Raw genomic sequence first — 12771 nt, 5'->3', positions numbered from 1 at the left:
TGGCCTCTCCAATCTAAGCCACTGATTAGTCCCTTACAGCTCTGTGACTCCGATCTGGTGATCAAATCATTATAAGATTATAAGATTTTCCCCCTGTTTTTTATTTCTTATACCATTTTTTCACCCTTTGCAATAGGGTTAAATGCGCCAGAATTTTTTTCTTATTTTTGAGGAGAGCTCAGGAATAGTAAACATAAAAGTTTAATACCTGCTATGACCATACAATGAGAAAGTTTAATGACTTTACCAGGGTCATAAATTAAGTTACAGCGCTGAAATTTAAACTCATGTCTATCTGATGCAAAACAAAAACAAAAACAAATAAAAATACACTTTTTTTTCCATTCTGCGATTGAGAGATCTCAATAGAAAGATGAGAAATAAATTCATACACACACACACACACAGACACACACACACACACACAGAATATGTTCAGTTATCTATGTGGTATAATTTCAGAGGAAATGACTATTCTTCCAAACACGTCTATCAGCCATATTTCTCAAACCTAAAAAGAGTTTCATTAAAACCAGAGATAGCAAATAAGTTCCATTTTAATTACCAGTTCTGATTAGTTAGCAGTCACTGCCTCAAGCACTGTGTTGAGAAAGGTTCTGAGGAGGATGCTTCCTGCCTCAGCAGTAAAGAGTGTTATGATTAGTAATGACTGCTATGGATGTGGGAGGGAAGAGCAGTTGGCATAAGTGCCAAGAGTCTGCCATCATGGAACTAGGCATTTATTACCTTGATTTAAGTGATACTATCTTCAGCTGTTAATAGTCCAGTTCTCTTGAGATGAGGCCTACATTCAACCTCATCATTTCTTACACCTCATTTTGTGAGGAAGTTAATGGGATCTTATACTAAAAGATATATTTCATATCATAAGAGAAAGGAGATTGTGGGAGCACTGCATTCTTGGGGGAGAAGGAGAGAAGCACTGTGGAGAGTGGTGGGAAAGGCCAGACATATAATCAAGCTTTGTTCATTTTATGAATGCATGCAGAGGGGCACTGTTTAAAATCACCAAAGGTTAATCACAAAGCTACCTCGGGTGGCTTCATTGTTGGTTCATTGGTGTTGTTTAGTGTTATATAGGTACCCACAGTCTCATAAAAATGAAAATTGGTATATTAATTAGAATTTGCTTCCATTTGAGCAATAAAATTGCTTTATAGTCTTTGCTGGGATCAGAAGGAATTAATCTGAACAGTAGTAGCTTGCCAGAGGAAAATTATAAAACAGTGTCTACATTTTCACAAGATAGGGCAGGAAAATAAGAAATATATTTTAGAAAGGGTAACAAAAGAATGTTAAGCAAAGTTAGCTCCTATCAGTGAACACCTCTGAATGGCAGTCCAGGAAAAAAAGTAAGGTGGCTTGTGGGGAAAGCCAGAGATGGTTTCTGGGGATCAGTATAAAAGCCAATAATCCAGGAAAGAGCCAGTCAGGGACCAGGAATTAAACATAGGACACACTGTGTCCTGCTAGCTGTTTTATTCACACTAATTCCTGACAAGCCAGGTCCTATCGGGTCAGCCAGCTTTGTCCACTTACCTGTTGCTTCAGTCAAAAAGCTGGTTGGACTGATATTTTCCGTGAGTTGATAGATTTGGCTGAATGCAACATTTGCCTGGATTTCATATCGGCACAGTCTAGGTCACATTGTAAATCTTAATTTGCTGCTTGTCTTGATTTTCTGCCACTAATAGGATCTACACATTTGAAAATTATGTTTTCAATATAATTATTCAAATAACTCGTGTAAGCAAAATTAAACTTGATATGATTTCCCATGGGAAATAAGAATGTGAAGTGAGCTCCCTTATACTAATCTCATTTTGCCCTTAGCCACCACACGATTGAACAAGTAACATCTCTAATATCTTCACAGAATTTAATTGGCCCCAATAATAGCAACTTCATAATATTTGTATGATGCCCCTTCAGGGGGGTGAGTATCCTCAGAGAGGTCAATAAGTGAACTATGGGCCTTGGAGAAATGTGGTTGAGTGAATAAGTTCTCGTAGATCATCAGTCAAGTCAGAAATCCAAAGCAAGTAAATTCAATGCTTATTACAAGGTTTGAGGAGTCAGAATACTGAACCATGTATCATGGTATAGCAGAGTTACAGTTATCTAAAGACAAGGCGCAGGGCATAGCCAGGCACCTCTAAGTGCAGTGCTGACAGCAGAGAAGTGGTAATAAATGGCTTTAAATAAGAGTATCATTTATATAACATTTTACTACTCCAAAGACCTTTTATTAAGATGTTTTATTTTATGAATAATCAAAGATTTACAGAATAATCAGATATGCAAAATAAAATAACTTAAATGAAATCTGAACATTTCAAGGGCAAAATGTCAGCAGAGTTGCTCTTACATGGATACTCTCATAATGACCTCGTGGATATACAAGTGGTTTAAATTTTCTGTGGACAATTTGGCAGTGTGCATGACCATATGAAAACATGCTCATAGTCTTTGAGCCAATGATTCTACTCCTGGGAATTGGTCTGGAGAAATAAACTAAAATTGAATGAAAGATTTATACATAAAGATTTTCACTGAATCATTACATAGAACAAAAAATAGAAAGGACCTAAATAGACAAATATTACTTGAACAAATAAATTAATACCATAAATATGTAGCCACTAAAATTATGTTAGAAAATATTTCTAAAGTCCTAAGGAAATTATTATAACACATTAAATCAAACTAAAAAATGGAAAACTGCATATTTAGAATGATCTCAATTATATTAAAAAATGCATCAAAAGAGAGAAATGCATTAACATTAACATAATATCTCAAGGTTGTATGCATATAGATGATTTTCAGTCATGCCACTTTAGTGTTCCATATTTATTGATATCATGTAATATGTAATATTTTATATAATAATAAAAATAATTTGCTATTGCTTTTATAATAATAAAAGTAATTTGCTGTGTATTATTGTATTTGACTAAAAACCAGATTTAGAGAGTATTAACATTATTTCCGCTGTATAGATGAGAACACACAGATGCAAGTAAATTAAATGAATTATCCAAGGTTATAGTTCCTATAATTTGCAGAACTAGGACTTAGTCCACTTTTTCTGATTCCTCATTTCATATTCTTCCTTCCTTCCCACTATTTCTTTCAGAAGGAGAATACGAGGGAGGCAGGTGCACTAATACTAGCTTCTGCCAGTTAATAACAGAGGAGTAGTTTAATAAGTTGCCTGACAAAAAAATTCTATGAGCTTTATGAGCTCATCACTCAAGCCTTGCCTCAATTAATTAAAACTTTAGTTTCAAATTCACTTCATATCTTATATTCCTATACCATTTAAGCCATCTCTAGTGCATAAGTTCAAACAAACTGTCTCCCATGTTGTACCTTTCTTGTTTTTCAAATACAGTATCTTGGTCACTTTCTAAAGTTTGGGGAATTTTTTTTTTCTGAATCAAATATATCAAAATACATTGTGCAATTCTTTTTTAATTGTCCTATTTATTCATACTTTGGTTATATGTGTTCATTTTCCTTCCCTAACAGTAAAAGTTTTTTGGCATATTAAGTGCCTTGAAGTATATTTTAAATCATTCCTTATGACATACGCTTGTCGAAAGCACTTTAATACAACAACCTGTGAATTATTTCAGCCCCTGAGGAAATGGTGCCAGTGACTAAGTTTGCAAGATATGAGATATCTTTTGGTTTGGAGATTTATGGATGCATGGTGATGGTTATAAGGCATAAGCCTTAGAACTCATTCATTTCTAATCTTGGTCTTATTTTCCTGAAATTTATCACTTCTGTGTTGATTTTAAGTTCTGAAATAAACCACATCAAAAGTCCCATCAGTCACGTAGATTAGACCACTTTAGGCCATCTCCATACCTCTAAACTAATCACTATGACAGGAGCTAATTAATTGGTCTAAGCCGGCCCATGCCCCTAACCTTCCTCACCTTCCCCTACCTATATAAGCACCCACAAATGAAGGAGAATTTAAACCAAACACTTTTGTAAATTATGACCTAGGGCAGTTGCTCTTGGTGAAGTTACTCATAACTTGAATGAGTTAATACTATTTTTGATCTGGAAACCTAAATCAGATCTGCACTTCAGGTTCTCCATCAAACTGAGCTAAGCTTTAGTGAATTCAATCTCTACGTAAATCAAAGCAGTGAAGTAACAGACCTTACCCTTATTTCCTTGAACATATATTTTTGTAATGTGTGGACACAAGTGGTCTATACATCAGGCTTCTTGAAGGGGTTAAGTGGGACATACAGGACAGGGGTGTGAGCTGGCCATGAATGTGGAGGTGTGGTTTCAAGACAGCTAATATCTATGGGTTTTAAAATTTGTTCCCTCAATGCTCTGCCTTCCTTTTTCTCCATTTCATTGTATGCACTTACCTGTCACAAAGCCTGCTATTATATGTCCGCCTTGAATTATAACATCAGGCAATTAAGATTCACAAGGTGCTGAAAGATTTATAAACAAAAGGAAAGAAAATGTGTTCTGTGAAAAAGCCAGGAAGTAAGCATCTTCTCAATGAATTATCTGAAGCCTGTATTCTTCATTTATTGAAGTCAAAGTTTCCTTTATATATACAGGAGAAACTTACACCTATGAATTGATATATTTTAGATAGTGTGATTTTCGGATACTCTCTAGGGCTAATTAAAGTGGTATGCCAATTAGGATTTCTATATGGCCAAATGGTAGAAATGATAAAAGAGGATTCAGTTTGAAATAATAATGGATTTGACATCCCTGTTAAAATATTTCTAAAATCAATAATGGAAAAGCTCAAAGAATAAATTTTAAAAATTCAGTCATTTTTAGCCAATATATGTTGAGTTGCATCTTATTACATAAGGCATGGGGATTTTTATGCCCAATGTCTGCTGCATCCAATAGGGACTGAGTGTATGAAATCCTCATTTCTTAAAGCCTGAGGGGGGGGGATCTTACTGGCATGAAGGCACTAATTGCTTTGTAACTGAAATATTCTACAGTTCAGTTACCATGCATTTACTTTTAACATTAAGGGAACACCTCCTCATATCTTTCTTCAGCTCATTCCTTTTGAACAGGTTTTAGAAGAGAATGTACATTATTACCAAGTGTCTTTTAGGCCTATTTGTTCAGCACAAGGTAGACCCCTTAGCATATGCTGTCCACTAAAGAGAAACTTAATAATACCATTTCGACAGACATTTATTTAGTATCTGTTCTAGATCACGTTTAGTTTGCAATGGAATTTAATATGCAAGGGGCACACAGAGACAAATATGATCAGTCCCTTGCCACCAGTAAACTCACTTCGAGAGGGAAGACAGCTTTCTTAAGTGAATATGCTACATTACATTATCATGTAACACTAGAGGGTAGATAACATTTGAATGTAGAAGAAACTTATGGGAACTTGTTCCTAGGGGTGTCAGGGAAATGTTAGCGGAGAGGTTGCATTTGAGCTATGGCTGTGTCTTACAGGATGTGTACAAATTCACCAGACTGAGGAAAGTTAGAAAGCGAGAGGAAGGCTGTTAAGTCAGAAGGATAATGCTGTACAAGGTAAACAAAAACTTCAAAAGAACTCTAGAGATACTCTAGAGAAGCCCGCTACCCTTACATTGCAGAAGCAATGAGTGAAGACTGGAAAGGAGATGTCACCTGCCCAGTCTCAGCGAGTAGAGTCAGTGACTCTCAGGGAAGCATTCGTGCCAACCCACACTACCTCTGTTTGCACAAATAGAAAATGTCATGATGGTTAGAATTTCCGGAATGAATGCTCTGCTCCCAATCTCATTCCCTTTTACTTGTGTGGATCCTTGCATTTTTAATTCAGGCTGGATGAACAGCCGCAGCCATATCCTGGTCTATTTAGCATCCTGGAACAGTGTGGAAACAAAGGGACTCGCACAGCAGGTAGGCTTCTTCCCCCACCATTTCTCCAAGTGTTTGTTCTTCAATCTCAGATCCCTGCAGGAAACTAACTCCTTAAAATTACTCACTCTGACTTAAATATCTTCTCATTTAGGACATGTAGCTACCATTTACAATTTGCAATATTGAAAACAGTAAAAAAAAGCTAGCAAGCAAACCCACAGTGGCAGGAATACACCCAGATATGTACAACTATTGCCATTTATTTTATTGGATTAATGAAACACAATTTGAAAATCAACAATAAAAAAAATCAGTTATGTGAAAAAATTTTCTACTTAAAATATGAAAAAGCTGGCATATAGTGTATCCCAATACATAACTTTGAATCAAGTAATCATGATGCTTAGTATGATGACTTAGGAACCAGGAAAACCAACTTTTACTATAGTTCTGTCATTCACTGGCAGTGATATCCTAGATAACCTCTCAAAATCTCCATTTTCTCATCAGCGAAACAATATAAATAACTACACAGGGTGAGTGTGAAAATCAAATAGAGTAATGCAAGTGGAAATACTTTTTTAAGCCATGAAATTTTATCCTAATATAAGGTATTAATGTTATTCAGACTCGTTTTTTAAAAATGGTGTACTTAGAATTTTAAGTGCCAATTCCCTTATGTGTGATCTATATTTATTTTTATTTCCACTTCTTAAATATCGCTGCATTAAATGCTAGTGCATTTTTCAAAGTGCTCTGGCTAATATCAACAGATATATTTTAAAATATAATTATGCAAAATAGGAGTTTGCATAAGTTCATGGGAAAATGAACTTAATGTTATGAATGCAATGTTATATATACAACCATCTTAAAAATATGGTTTTGTAGGCTTGATTTGATTGAATACACAATGCCACATGGTTGACTTGCATTCATGTCACCTCTTTCTTTTATTCATCTGAAAAATATATTTAGTTAAGAGAGAAAAACCACCTCTTTGTAAAATTGAAAGATAACATTTCATATATGTAATTTCACAAATAGTGAAGCACTTTCACATGCGCCTTTGATCCCCCAAATAACCTTGTGTATTGGAGAAAACACACAACATGAATTATCTTGGTACTGTTATTTCTCTTTTATAGATGAGCACAATGATGCTGTGAGAGGTGAAGTGATTTACTGAGATTTAGACTTTTCGGTCCCAGCTCCCTGTTTCCTTTTCCAATGCTGTATCTCCTATACTACAGCTCCCTTTCAAATAGTACAGCTTGAGTTAATATCCAGTATCATATCAAAATGAGGACTCTGTTCTCTCCCCAAAGTCTCAGCTGCCCTACTTTTCAGAATTTAGGAATTCGGCAATCTGTCAAGAAGGAAGCTGACCACCTAGCACAGACAGATTCATTTATGAGGTCATATGTAAGGTGGGTTTCAAATATGAGAGCACATTTGGTTAAGACTTCTTATATTAAACAAACATCTAAAGTGATTTTCAACAAGTGACACTTTAATGCAGCTTATAGGATTTTTATTCTATTCAATAGTAGTCCCTATACATATGATGTCAAATGCATGTTATTAGCAGGTATTAAAGAATTCTTATGAGTCACACAAAGCTGATTAACCATCTTCTGGTGATTCATGTGTTTATACAGTCTCTTTCCTCTTTAAATCAAGTCAGTTTTTTAACAACAGTCTCCTTGAGAATGCTTTTTGCTTTTAATGGAAAATAATAAATCTTAATGGATTCTCCTTTATCCCAGAACACCACATATTCTAATATAAATATGTGAAACCTGTAATTCCCCCCCCCAAATCCTGCTAGTTCTATTTAGTATTTTAAGCTTTAACAGTAGACTGCTTTATAGAGATTCTATTCTACAAGGTGCGTCTTTAGTATAATATCCTGTGAAGTCTTACCATAATTGATATAAAATTATGCATACAGAAAAGAAGTGAACAAGGTATAATCTGTAAGAGAGTAGATTTAGTGGTTTTTGTTAAATCATTATTAATTCTCTAAGTTTCAAAAGCAAATACATCTCTCTTACTAGCTTAATAGAGCCTAATTGTACATAAAACTCAAATGTGAAGAATGGATCCAATATGAGGTGAAAAGTACTGTATAAATTCATTACCTACTCAAACTGTTGCCATCATATAACATTTAAGAGTGTTCGTGTGTGTGTGTGTGTGTGTGTGTGTGTGTGTGTGTGTAAATAGTCAGGTGCTTGTATCTATTTTTTAGGATATTGAAGCAAATGATCAAAAACTGGGTGGCTTGAAACAACAGAAATGTATTGTCTCACATTTCTGAGTTCTGGAGGCTGGAAGTCCAAAGTCAAAGTGTTGTCAGGACTGTGCTCCCTCTGAAGTTTCTATGGAAGGATGCTTCTTTGCTTCTTCCAGCTCTGGTAGGCCCAGGTGTTCCTGGCCTTCTGGAGCACAACTCCAATCTCTGCCTCCAGCATCACATGGCATTCTCCCTGTGTGTCTGTGTGTCTATGTCTCTTTTTTTCTGAGGACACCAGTCGTATTGAATTAGGGGTCCACCCTTCTCCAGTATGACCTCATCTTAGCTTAATTAATCACATCTTCAATGACCTTAGTTCCAAATAAGGTCATATTCTGAAATTCTAGGGTTAGGACTTCAACACATCTTTTTAAGAGGACACAATTCAACCCTTCGTGTGGTTCAAAATTAAAAGTGTATTTTATATAAACTATACAGTAAAAATACCCCTTCCACCTCTGTGCTTCATTTGTCCAATTTTCACCCCACATCCAAATGTAATTACTGTTTCTTATATAGAAATTAGCAATATATTCTAATGTCTTAGAAATTCTATTTTAGATAGATAGATAAATAGAAACTATGAATGGAAAAGATGGACATCTTGACTCACAATAAGATAAATTCTCATTAAAACTACTTGAAGTTTCCCTTTTTTTGACAATTTCTATTCAGACAGTATATATTTCTCACCCTATTTATGTTCCACAAGAGTGATTTTAAAGGATTCTCTTTATGTAGAACTTACCTACCACTTTTAATACTTATCTTAAATATTTTGTCATTTTTGTTGCTACTATAAATGTTTGACTTCTTTCATTGTTATTTATTCCAGATGACAACAACTTTACTGATAGTTGTGTATATATATGAAAGTTATTGCTTTCTGTATATCATTTTGCATCTCACAAATTTATTAATTTATGATACCTTTTGTATTCCAGTTGATTTTTGTGGGTTTTCTATGAAGACAATAATGTCATTTGCAAATATGGATAGTTTTACCTCTCTCTTTCTAATTTATAACTAATTTCTTTCACTCATCTATTGTTTTAGCTAGTATCTCCAAAATAATATTAAACAATAACAGCAATAGTGTATATATGTATCTAGTTCCTTATTTTAGTGAGAATGCATCTGGTATTTCCTCATTAAACATGATTCTGTCTTTTAGGGTAAGGTAGATATATTTTATTATATAAAGAAAATATCCATACATTCTTATTTTGTTAAGGATTTTTTTAAATCAAGAGTTTCTTGAAGTTTGCCATATATCTTTCAGCATTTTATAGAGTCAGTAAATATTTTTCTTAGATCTACTATGAAGACGAATTAAATTAGTAGATTTTTTATTACTATGCCATCTTTGCATTCCCGAAATAAACTACTCACTCACTACGCATTTGTTTTTTTAATGTCCTGTTGGATTTTTAATTTTGTATGTTGATTTTTACATCAATTTTCCTAAGTTGTCTTGATCTATCATTTTATTTTTGTGTTATTATTTGAATTTTTAGTATAGGTGTTAAAATAGCTACATTGAAATTAAATTGCTTTTGTTAGTATTTATTTTCTGTTCTCTGAAGTAAAATTGTTGCTCTTTAAAAGCTAGAATTTTCTAGTGAAATCTTCTAAACTGGATTTTTATTTTTGTTTTCATTTTTGTCCAATGAGATAATCTCTTTAATAATTTTCTTAAATTATTCTGTGAAAATTAGTCTGTTGTGATTGTCTATCAATTTTGTGGTCAGTTTTGGTAAAGTGCTTTTTGTAGAAAATTCTTTATTTCACTCATTTCCCTCAAGTTTTCACATATATTAGCATTAAGTTCAAAAAATGTTTTTATGGTAGTTTTAATTTTATTTGTTCATATGATTATTACTCTATTAGCATTTCTTATTTTATGCATTTGTGCTTTCTGTGTTTCTTCTGATTAGGTTAGCTAAAGAGTTGCCTATTTTACTTTTTTTAAGTCAAAGAATCATAATTTAGAATTATTAGTTCTAGTACTACTTTTTCTAATTCATTCATTTCTTTTTTAATTTTTATTAATACATTACTCTGCTTTCCTTTTGTTCATTTTATTATTCCTTACTGAATTCAATAAGATGCCTATTTTAATTTTCTCTTATTCTTTTTTCTTTCATTGACATACATTGTTAAGATTATGGATATTCCTCTGATCGCTGCATCAGCTGTAGTCTACAGGTTCTGATATTTATTTTCATTACAGTTGATTTCTATGAATACTGAAATTTCAGTGTATATTGCCTCTTACTCTAGAGTTCCTTAAAATGTTTTACTGTTTTTCTAAATTTGAGACATTTCTTCATGTTTTTTATAAACAGAAAATATCATCTATCTCCATTTTTATTTTTTTGGAATTAAAGAGGCTTAATTTATAGTGTTATATACTGTTAATTTTGTGACTATTTCATGAACTTTTGTAAAAGATACATAATTATTATCTAAGAATCATGCAGAATTTCTCTGTTTGCAATTTTGCCTTGAGTATGAAATATTTAAAGAGGGAGTGCTGTCTCCTTTTATTCTCACTAACATTTGTCCTTATTTTGTGGTATCTATCCTTAACTTTATCATCAGGCCCCCCAGTATAACATAAGCTCCATAAGGGCAGCAATAAAATTTATTTTTTTTTCAAAACCATGTCTTTAGCTATTAGAAAAGTTCTGGGCATAAAATAGGAGTTTACTCAATATTTGTTAAATAAATTCATATTCTTAGAAGTAGAAATTCTGCGTCATAGACAATTGGTTCTGGAGGCTAGGAGGACTATGGAGGCCAAGAAACAGAAACCTCATTAGGTATTTCTGATATAAATTTAAGATTATGAAATTGGCTTTTGAACATATTGTCAATAAAAACCTTATCTTTCTGTATTAGTCAGTGAATTTACCTGAGCACATAAACACTCAGCTAAAGGTTAAATTTCCTGCCCTTACTCTTAATTAGGCGTGGCCATGTCATAAAGTTATCACCAAAGAAAGAGGAGTGAAGCAATTAGTGTAACCTCTGATTCATTACTTGAAAGGAAATTGCCTGACCTGGGCTTCCTCTTTCTCTCCTTTCCCACAAACTGGATTAAAGATGTGATTATGAGCTAGCCTTGACCTTGTAGGATAGCTGTCATTTTTTTTCTCATATACCGTCTAAAAGAGTTTGCATATTATTACACTGACCTCTGATATTTTCTAATTTTTCAAATTTTAGATAGTGGAAAATATTTAATTTCTGGCATGTTTTAAATATTCGTTTTAAAATGAAACTGTTACATCACTCTTGTAAATGTGTTCAGTGGAAGCTAGATACCTTAAACCATCCATTTTTTACTGATCCTGAAAAATACAGAGAATTCAGAGTCACCCATCACTGTTGCTGCTACTGCTAGATCCAGTGCCCATAAGGTCTGCACTACCAAGACTATGAGAGCATAAGTTGTCATATGACCCCTAGAACTATACTGTCAAGCAGAACCCAGAAGTCTAGATCATCCAGTCTGCTTCAGACTTTCTCAATGGCTTTCGAAGATATGTAGGAAAGAAAAGAAAATATACATTCCCTCTTTCTCTTGCTATTCAGTCTCCCCCCTGTGCCTTCTATAAACACAACCTAAACATAAGCTAACTGGCACAAAAGACTGAATAATATTTATCACCTACCAAGTACAGAACTTGGGACATAGAAAGTGTTACTTAATATTACTTCTCCTAGATCTCTTTTATTTATAGAAACATACATGGATGTGAATGAAAGTTGTCCTCTGCCTTTTCATTAGTGATTTTACATTATACAATATTCCATGCCCTTATTTTTATTCACTTGTCTACATCTTCTCAGTCTATGGCTGTCTACAAATCCAAGAGTCCATGCTTAAAAATTTCACAGGAGGTGTTCATGTTGCTCTTTCCCGAACTTAAGTACAAAGCTTTCCTTCTATTTATGATGCTGAAATTTAGCTTGTGAGCAGCTTATTTTACTTCTCTGTCTACTGAGAGATCGCATGACAGAAGAGAGATGGGTGGATTGGACTCATAAGGAGACACCAAAATGCATGGACTTTTAATATGAGATTTCCAGTGGCAATGTTTCTTATAATACACTTTTTCTATGACTCTTTGATATTATAAATGGAAAAGAGGGTTCATATACTTCCCAGGAAGTTCATACAAAATTAGTTTTTATTTTCCATATAATGTTTTTGAGTGGACATGTCTTACAAATATGGTCCACTAACATCTTTCTCAGAAAGTTCAAATAAACTATAGCTTCTGTCTCAGAATATACATTCAGTGAGAATGGTTGGTTATCCTTCCAATATGTTATCTGATCCACATGCCCTTACATGAAAAGTTTTATTTGTCATTTTATTTTCATGATAACAGGCAGTGATAAGGAGCCATCTTGTTGTTGTTGTTGTCTTTGGTGTTATCTTCAAATTCTCCAGTATTCAGGAGTTATACTTCTCTTTATTACTGAAGGAAAATTAAAGTCCCATCTGGCTTAACTTTAGGAAGTTATAGGAATATATTTAAAAAGTTTAGGAATAT

The sequence above is a fragment of the Rousettus aegyptiacus genome, unplaced genomic scaffold (assembly GCF_014176215.1).
Source record: "Rousettus aegyptiacus isolate mRouAeg1 unplaced genomic scaffold, mRouAeg1.p scaffold_m13_p_9, whole genome shotgun sequence".
In the NCBI taxonomy this organism is placed as follows: domain Eukaryota; kingdom Metazoa; phylum Chordata; class Mammalia; order Chiroptera; family Pteropodidae; genus Rousettus; species Rousettus aegyptiacus.
The sequence above is the reverse complement of the archived record's forward strand: the minus strand, read 5'-3'. Positions refer to the sequence as shown.